The sequence below is a fragment of the Pinus tabuliformis genome, chromosome 3_1, assembly GCF_031772625.1.
Source record: "Pinus tabuliformis cultivar Carrire ecotype Pingquan chromosome 3_1, CPIR1, whole genome shotgun sequence".
Classification (NCBI taxonomy): domain Eukaryota; kingdom Viridiplantae; phylum Streptophyta; class Pinopsida; order Pinales; family Pinaceae; genus Pinus; species Pinus tabuliformis.
This window is the reverse complement of record NC_142301.1, coordinates 35,936,587-35,946,666: the sequence shown is the minus strand read 5'-3', so window position 1 is coordinate 35,946,666 and position 10,080 is coordinate 35,936,587.

The following is a 10,080-nucleotide window of genomic DNA, read 5'->3' as shown; positions in this document are numbered from 1 at the left end:
TATATTTTATTCGCATATTTTGTGTTCTCGGTATCTTTTCTTCGCAAATTCTATGTTTGGGTATCGCTTTGCAGGTTAAGAGCATAACAAGTGGTATCATAGCACTTTCCAGGGCTCGGTGGGATCTCCAAATTTTAGCAAATTTTTTTTTAGGCTAGAGACGTGTTCCGGCGTCTTTAAACCACGGGATCTGTCATTAAGCGCATAAACCTGCGGATTTGGGGAGGCATGCACGCAGGAAATACAAGAGGTGGTCACGTCTGTTGGACTCCCTTGTAACCCCTGTGGGTACCCCTTCGAGTAGTAGCGCATTAGACAGAACCACGCACGGACTGTCTTCCACGTACCCTCTGGGTATATAGGAAGCCCCCTAGCTCCCTTGAAACCTCGCCATAGATAAAACTTCGGCCGTCTTGTGGCTACAGTACACCGAGAACAGCACTCGGAGAGATTACTCGCCCATACGATAGGGTAGTCGGGTTGTATGGCTAAGGGTACGGTCGATCCTCCTTAGTTAGAGCCCTGAAACATTGGGCCGAGTACTACTGTCAGACCCTTATGTATATTGCGATTTGTAGCACCTGACACTCCCCAAGACCATAGTTCCCTTTCTCTCGAGGGATCACACATCATCTATTCCAGATCAGCAGCAACAGTTGTTCCACCATTCAGATCTCTCAGATCCACCAGATCGGATATTTCAGATCAGCAGCAGCAGTTGTTCCACCATTCAGATCTCCCAGATTCGCCAGATCGGAGTAGTTGGAAAGGGTTCCTGTACCTGGATATAATTTTCGCAGGACTTTTGGTGGCATTGACATTTTGAGGATTTGGCGACTGTAGTATTGATCAGAATCAGGACCTAGCCCATCAGAATCAGGACGACGAGCTGAGCAAGGTGGTACCACTCAATTCTTACTAAAAAAAATTTCGGCGGTCCCAAATTTTCGTCAGACGGGTGTATGGTAGAAACTCGCGCTCAAGCAATGGCCAATGAAAGGATAGAAAAAATAGAAGAAGATGTGCACTCCCTCCACTCTGCGGTGGAAAGGATCGAAAATCATCTTAAAGGATTAGATTGCCTACTACAGGACAAGGGCAAGGAGCCAGCCCACGAGGAGGCGTATAAGGGTCATGAATACCATGAGGGGGAGTCTAGCCACTCTCCTCACGTCTGGCACACCCATCCACCACCCAATCAGAGACCTCCCAAGTTGGATATGCATAAATTTGACGGTTCTCACACGTCCGCATGGCTATCACAAATGGAGCAGTATTTTCAATTGAATCATATCATAGATGAGGGGACTAAGCTTATGGTGGGCACCATGTACTTGGACAGTGAACGATGGAAATGGAAGGAATGGTATCAGCGTTGCAATGGACAATTTCAGAATTGGGGCCAATTTACCAAAGCTCTTCGAAATCACTTTGAACAGGAAGACTCTTTTTTGGGGCGTCTCACTAAGCTCCGACAGACGGGTACAATGGATGAATATATTACCGCTTTTGAAGCCTTAGCCTTCCACACTAAGGGTCTCACAGATGAATTCTACATGGAATGCTTTATCAACGGTCTTAAAGAATCCATCAAAGCTCAGGTTCTACTCCACCACCCCCCCACATGGAACGAGGCTTGCCAGGTAGCCCGCAAGGTGGAACGGGCATTAACAGCTCAATCCAGCCGCCCCAACTTTCCTGCTAAAGGTCGTCCCTCACAGGCTCCCAATATGACCCAAACACTTAAGATTCAAAAGGTGTCACCTGCAGAAATGGCCGAAAGAAGGAAGCAAGGACTATGTTACTACTGTGATGAAAAATATTTCCCGGGTCATAAATGCAAAGAGCACAAGTTTTTTCAAATAGATGCCACTGACTACAGCTCCACCGAGGAAGATCCACCACTTGAGGAACCAGAGGCGACCGAAGAAGATAACCAACAGGAGATGGTATCTGATGAACCAATGATTTCGCTACATGCATTGGCAGGAATTTCTTCACCTCAAACTCTCAAAATCAGGGGTTTTCTTAAACATCGGCCAGTAATAGTTTTGATTGATAGTGGAAGTACCCATAATTTCATCCACCAAAAGATCGCTGAAGCAGCACATTGTTATGTCCGAGCAGTTGCTAACTTCCAAGTCCAGATTGCAGATGGAGGCACAATGAAATGTGAAGGTCGCTGTGAAAATGTCAAAATTCAAATGGGGTATTATCAATTAAAAACCCACATGTTTGCAATACACATGGGGGGTTGCGACATTGTCCTAGGTGCGGAATGGCTCTGCACTCTTGGGCCAATCACAATGGATTTCCAGGAGTTATATATGAATTTTAAGCAGAACGACTACACACATACCCTCCGTGGGCTACAAGCGGGAGCCCCTTCTATCATAAGCTCGCATCGTATGGAAAAATTGTTAAAAAAGGGCCATCATGGAGTAGTAGCTCAATTTAATGCCATCCAGGTAGTAGATACCATGTCTTCGCCAATTCATCCTGAGATGCAACAGATTTTGAATAAACATCGGACGGTCTTTGACAAACCTCATGAACTTCCACCCTCGCGAGGGGAACATGATCATAGCATCACATTGGTCCCAGGGGCCCAACCCCCAAATGTGCGGCCATACAGACATCCGTTCACCCAAAAGAATGAAATAGAAAAAATCATCAAGGAATTGTTGGAAGCAGGTGTCATTCGTCCTAGTATTAGTCCTTACTCATCTCCAGTCATCATGGTCCTCAAGAAAGATGGGGAGTGGCGGATGTGTCCAGACTTCAGGGCCCTCAATAAGTTAACAGTCAAAGATAAATTTCCCATCCCAGTGGTTGACGATTTGCTGGACGAACTCAATGGGGCTCAATTCTTCACTAAATTGGATCTTCTCTCAGGCTACCACCAAATTCGCATGAAGGAAGTTGACATTCCCAAGATAGCTTTCAGAACTCATGAAGGCCATTATGAGTTCTTGGTCATGCCATTTGGTCTTTGTAATGCCCCCTCTACTTTTCAGAGCCTTATGAATCACCTCCTCAGACCATATCTCAGAAAATTTGTCCTGGTCTTCTTCGATGACATCCTCATCTATAGTGGCACTTGGGCGGCACATCTTAAGCATGTAGATATCCTCTTGCAACTGCTCCGCAAGCATAAACTATTTGTCAAAATGTCTAAGTGTGCGTTTGGAATGGAAGAAGTTGAGTATTTAGGCCACATTGTGGGCCGTGAAGGTGTCAAGGTTGATCCCAAAAAGATCCAAGCAATGCAAGAATGGCCTCAACCTAAGACCTTGAAAAGCTTGAGAGGATTTTTGGGTCTCACAGGCTATTATCGTAAATTTGTCCGCAACTATGGCCGCATAGCGAAGCCCCTGACGCAACTTCTAAAGAAAAATTCCTTCTTCTGGAACGAAGAAGCACAACAGGCATTTACCGCTCTCAAAACCGCCATGTGTTCCACTCCGGTCTTAGCACTACCGGACTTCACCAAAACATTTGTCATTGAATCTGATGCTTCGGGAACAGGTATTGGAGCAGTCTTAATGCAGGAAGGGCGACCATTGGCCTTCACCAGCCAACAACTAAGTGGGAAGAACTTGGGCCAATCTACCTATGAGAAGGAAATGATGGCCATCTTACATGCAGTTGAGACCTGGCGACCTTACTTGTTGGGGCGACGTTTCCAAATCCGCACAGATCATCACAGTCTTAAATATTTTTTGGAGCAACGCCTATCTTCCCCCCAACAAAATAAATGGTTAGCCAAAATGCTGGGTTATGATTATGGGATCATTTACAAGAAAGGGAAAGACAACAGGGTAGCAGATGCATTGTCACGCCAATTTGAGGAGGAAAGTACTTTGCTCGCAATATCCCTCCCCATTCCAGACTGGATTGAAGAGGCTCGCAGGGAATGGTTTTCACATCCTGAGCTCTCCCAACTCATTTCTCAATTACAGGCAGATCCACTTCCAGCAAGGGCTACTCGTGGCAGAATGATATTCTTCGCTACAGGGACAGAGTCGTCATATCACCAACATCCACCCTCAAAAGTCGCATTTTGGCAGAATTGCACTCCTCTCCCATTGCAGGACATTCGGGCTTTCAGAAGACATACGCTCGCACCAGAAGATCATTTTTTTGGACCGGCATGAAACAGGACATCCTTACTTTTGTAGTAGAATGTGACGTCTGTCAACGCCACAAGGGGGAAACTATCAACACACCAGGCACATTACAACCATTGCCCATTCCGGCGTCAATTTGGATGGAGGTCTCCATGGATTTCATTACAGGTCTTCCAAAGTCTGGGAACAAATCAGTCATCATGGTGGTTGTGGACCGACTATCGAAGTATGCTCATTTCTGCGCTCTACCCCAACCATTCACACCTACTTTGGTTGCTCAAACTTTCATGGATCAAATCTTCAAATTGCATGGCATGCCCACTTCGATTGTGTCCGACCGCGACCCAATCTTCACCAGTAATTTTTGGCAGGAGCTCTTCAGAATACAAGGCACTCAACTCAAACTCAGTACTTCATATCATCCGCAAACAGATGGTCAAACTAAAGCCGTCAACAAATGTCTAGAAACCTACCTTAGGTGTTTCACTTCAGAAAAACAACACCTTTGGGCACAGTGGTTACCTCTAGCGGAATGGTGGTATAACACCAACTATCATGCCACCACCAAAATGACTCCCTATGAAGCAGTCTATGGACAACTTCCGTCGTCCCCTACTTCTTATCTCACGGGGTGCTCCAAAGTACAAGCAGTGGATCAACTCTTACAACACCGTGCAACCATGCTGGCCCACTTGCGCGAGAATCTTCATCAAGCTCAGAACCGTATGAAGCAACAGGCTGACCAACATCGCTCAGAGCGCCAATTTCAAGAAGGGGATCAGGTCTTTTTGAAGCTGCAACCATATAAGCAAACATCACTCAAAGACAAGGGCTGTCAAAAGCTCTCTCCAAAATTCTACGGACCATATCAAGTACTTCAGCGCATTGGAGAAGTGGCTTACAAGCTGGCTTTGCCACCTACAGCAAAAATCCACCCAGTTTTCCATGTATCGTGCCTCAAGAAAGTGATTGGGAACAATTGCCGAGTTCAAACCAGTCTACCTGAATTGGATGAAGAAGGATCAATGTGGCTTCAACCTGAACAGGTTCTAGACACACGACACAAGCACCTGTGTGGCCGCGTGATTAAGGAGGTCCTAGTCAAATGGAAAGACACCTCGCCCGAAGATGCAACTTGGGAACCAGCCGCTATTCTTCAGCAGTTTCCGCAGCTTCAGCCTTGAGGACAAGGCTAGTCTTAAGGAGGAGGGCATGTTAGGGTCCCACCCTAACCCCCTTATTTATGTCATGGGATCACGTCATAGTCAAGAGTCAATAAAGCCCATATTAATAATTGTAAGTGGTTAACCCGCAATTAATGACGGGACCACAGTTAGTTGCAAATGGGCGGTAGTATTAGTTAGAGGGTAAATGGGTGGTAGTATTAGATAGATGGTATTAATAAAATCCACGATATTGGCTCGTGGTATTGCATGTATGAGTCATATATAAAGGATAGAGACTCCCTGCGAGGAGCATTGGGTCTTGTTTTGTAATCGAGCTCTGCTCTATTGGAGGTTGCCCCCTCGAAGAGGCCTGTGAACATTTCTCTCTGGATAATAAAATCATTGCTATTCTGTGCTCTGGGTATATTTTCTTCGCATATTTTGTGTTCTCGGTATCTTTTCTTCGCAAATTCTATGTTTGGGTATCGCTTTGCAGGTTAAGAGCATAACATCTATCTTGGGTTTCTTATGAATATCATTGAAATCAAAAAGATCTTCCAAAGGTATTAATCCCTGGGGCAAATGATTGTCTTTTAAATTGATTACTTCATATTCTCTTTCAAAAATTTCATCAATATCCATCTCTTCAAGTTCCTGCATTTCCTTTTTGTTGAATTTGGTTGGGTGAAGCATTTGAGTTTCATTTTCTGCTGAAATGTTTGTTTCTATCTTATTTGTTTGATCAAATTCATTTACTGTATCTACATCTATGTTTATGTTACAAAATTCCTCATCTAAGGTTAAGAAATTGTTAATCTTCTTATCACCATCAAACACTTGCCAGTTCTTTAAATTGTCTGGTATAGCTGGCCTATGTCTAATCTCAGCTATGAACTAATGATTGGGTTCAAATGGTAACTTGAAAGTGCTGGCAAACATTGCCAGACTATGAGCTTGCAAATTGTGTTTTCTTGGGATTTTGTCAAGCTTAGTTTCCAAAAATGTGTTGAGAATCTCTATCACTGTGTCTCTGTAATACTTTAGTCTGGGATCATTTGTTGAATATTGTCCTTTAATCTATTGAACTATTAACTCATAATCTCCTAAGATAAATACCCTAATTGCTCCTAATTTCTTAACCAGCTTAAGACCTAGCAACAGAGCTTCATATTCTGCCATATTGTTGGTGCATCTAAAGTTTAATATGTAGGCATGGCCTTCAGCATGATCGGTTTCAAGATTATGCACCCAAACTCCTGCTCCTGCTCCTAATTTGTTAACTGAACCATCAAATTCCAAGTGCCAGAGAATATCATGTTCATAATTGCTATCGGGAGTCTCAGGAATCTGTTTAATAGGGATATTTGGTTCCTTGCTTTCTTCTATTTTTTCTAGGGTGTCTGATGTTTCCTTGTTTTCATAAATTTCATGTATATGAACACTAGATTTATCATTTGCAATTTCTTTTGGTTATGCTAAAACTTCCGATTCAGTTAAAGGATCAATTTCAGCATTGTAGAGAATAAAAGAGTCCATATCAAAGTGAACTGAGTAGATAGGGAAATTTTGAGGTTTCTCCTTACTACTTACAACGTACTTCATTAGGGTTTCTCTGTACAGTTTCTTGGGTTGACCGAATGCTGAAATAATAGCATAAGACATGTCAAGTTGTAGAGATCCTTGAAGTTTTCCACCCCAAGACCTAGATAATAACATGCCATATTTAGGTGGAATGTCAGCTACTACTATGTCCATTAGAATTGTTTTGGCAGGATATTGGACTAGTGACACACATAAGTCTTTGATTAAACCTAAACATCTGACCTGACTTGAATTCAAGGAAAAGAGGTCTTTATATGGTCTGGTGATGTCTAGGTCCAATTTCTCCATTACAGATTTAGGCATTAAGTTATGAGAGGCACCAAAATCAAACATGGCATTATGAAGTATTTTATCATGTATATTCAGACTCACATAGAAAGGAGGGATTCCTCCATCTACTGATTTCCCATTCACTTCAGGGCCAAAAATCAATTCGGGCTGATCATCAAAAACATTTACTGAATCTTCATTAACCGAGATTTTGAGTGACTTGTTAATTTGGCTTCTGTAGACATCATGTTTAGCTAGTTCAGACAGTGGAACAACTATTTTTAATTTTCCTACTTCAGCTTCTAGATTAAAAGGCTTTTCAGACTGAGTTCTTGCATTCCAGACAGCTGGATTCTCTTTTTCATTAGTGTTCTCTGTGTTTTTCTCCTTTTCAGGAGTGGGGTTATGGGCAGAAGTTGTTTCAACATCAACTTCTAGAGGTTCTTCCACGTTTCCTTTAGAGGGAATGGAAGTGGAAAGTTGCCTATTATTGGATTGATTATCTGACACATCTTCAATAATTGGGTTAGATGGGTTAGGGTCTGTTTTGGAAAGAATATGTATAGGAATATTATTGGCCTTACCTTCGTTAGGCTGCTTGGTGGCTTTTTGTTTATTAGTTTTAGGGACATTTATTCTTTTGCTCCTCAGATTGTATTGTTTATGGACTTCATAAATGGTAGTATCATATCCCTCCCTAAAGTCAAATGATTCACCTAACTGAGTTTGGAATTGTTTCAGAACATAGGCTTCTTGATCATCTTGGGTCAAGAAAACTTGTTCTCCATTATTGAGTCCCATCAAATTGATTTGGGTGTCTTCTGTTGGTTCATCAGAAGTGGAGGCTTCAGCATAATTTTCTTGGAAAGGGGGTCTAAGATTTTGATTAGGGCCAGCCTTCCCAGTATTCTGATTTTGGTTCTTCCTGAAATTTGGATTTCTCCTGGTTTTGCTAGGGTTTCCATCCCAAGGGGATTTTCTTTCGATTGTTTCTACTCTATCTCCTAATCTATCCATACCTTTAATAATGGCATCAAGTTTTTGTTCAAAGGCTGAAGGTTCTTCTTTCAAATGTATCCTCCTTTAAGCTCTAGCTCTTTTGGATATTAGGTTAGCTTCAACGTTGACAGCTATAATTTTTATTTCTTCTAAGGTTCGAGGAGCTCTTTCCCTTAGTTGGTATGCCATATCTGAATCAAATCCATCAGAGAATTTGATTAATTCCAAATCTGGAGGAGGTATAAGGTTTTGGGAGATAACATTGTAAACATTATTAAACCTGGTACAGTAATCATGTACAGTTTCTGATGAAAAGCGATCTTGGGGTAAGCCCAAAATCTCCTTTCATGTATAAATTTCGAACCTGGGCTTGTGGGTTATGGACCACTAAGTCCCATCGGAAGCGTTTTAACCTTTTAATAATCCCTTCTATTTATTAACGTGGATTTACATTAAATATTGATCATCCCTTAAACACCATTTTAATCATGCAATATAAGTCTAAAACTTCGCTGTCACTCATGATACATTTACACAGAAACATATGAATTCCACTTTGCTCCACATATATGGATTTCAAAACCATATATATGTTGCCGCAACCTCAAATATGGCCGATCGGACATCCACAACAACTCGCAAATCACAATCCATGTTGAGCTTTTCAACCATAGTAAACATTACAATATATATGCTAGATATTAAAACTCACAGTCACAAATATATGGATTAATAAACATAATTCAGCCCGCCTCTATAGATATCGGCCAATTCAATATTCACTCACACTTTTTCACGAGCCAAATTCAAACACAGTTGATAACACTTCTGCGTCTGGTTCATGGTCGTATGCCGCGATATGAACATCTTTTGGTCTGATGCGATTGCACAATGTCGATTTTAACTTCTTTACAAAAGACACACACGCAGGCGTATACAAATAACACTGAACATGATTCTATATATTTACAAAACAATTACACCCTAAGGCATTCCAGCCTTAGAGTAAGATCGTTGTCGATTACATTCTATTCACACACAATGCCTATCTATTTCTATAGATCTATCTCATGCTCTCAAATATCTGTCTTATATACATAAAAATGTTAGATCGGAAGGATCAATAAGATCCGATCCTTATTTCCTCCAATGAAAGCTCCATAATGCATGCACGCAGATAATATATCTGTCAAATCCTCATTAAATCTATTTTTTAGTAGATTTTCCTCCCGTTTTCCAGCTTGACTGTCCACGTCTTCATCGCTCCACTTGATTCTTCTTTAATTAAGAAAATGGTCAAATGATCCTGCATCAAACTCCTGAGGTAAAAAAAATTTATGACCTCCTAGTCATATATTTCTCCTGGTCCTTAGCAATTCTACCCACTGCATTTCTTCAGTGGAACTGCCTTCATGATCTTCTATGAGCTGCAACCAACCTCTGCAGTAACAGTCTCCTCTGTTACACGATACCTCACCAAGCCCTCCTCACTCGGTCTTTTGGCATCCTTCTGGTTCTCTCCTCTAGAACCTATTGAGCACACCTTGCTCTAGGTTGCTGCAAATCTTCTCACCTTCCGTTGCCGCCATCTACACAACGGTAAGACCATAAACTCTCCAGCTTTAACACAACTGTACCTCTTTCCCCTTCTGCTTGCATTCTTCTTCCTTCTCGCAGGAAATCCTTTCCCTGCTCTGATACCACTTGATGAAAAGCGATCTTGGGGTAAGCCCAAAATCTCCTTTCATGTATAAATTTTGAACTTGGGCCTGTGGGTTATGGCCCACTAAGTCCCATCGGAAGCGTTTTAACCTTTTAATAATCCCTTCTATTTATTAACATGTATTTACATTAAATATCGATCATCCCTTAAATACCATTTTAATCATGCAATATAAGTCTAAAACTTCGTT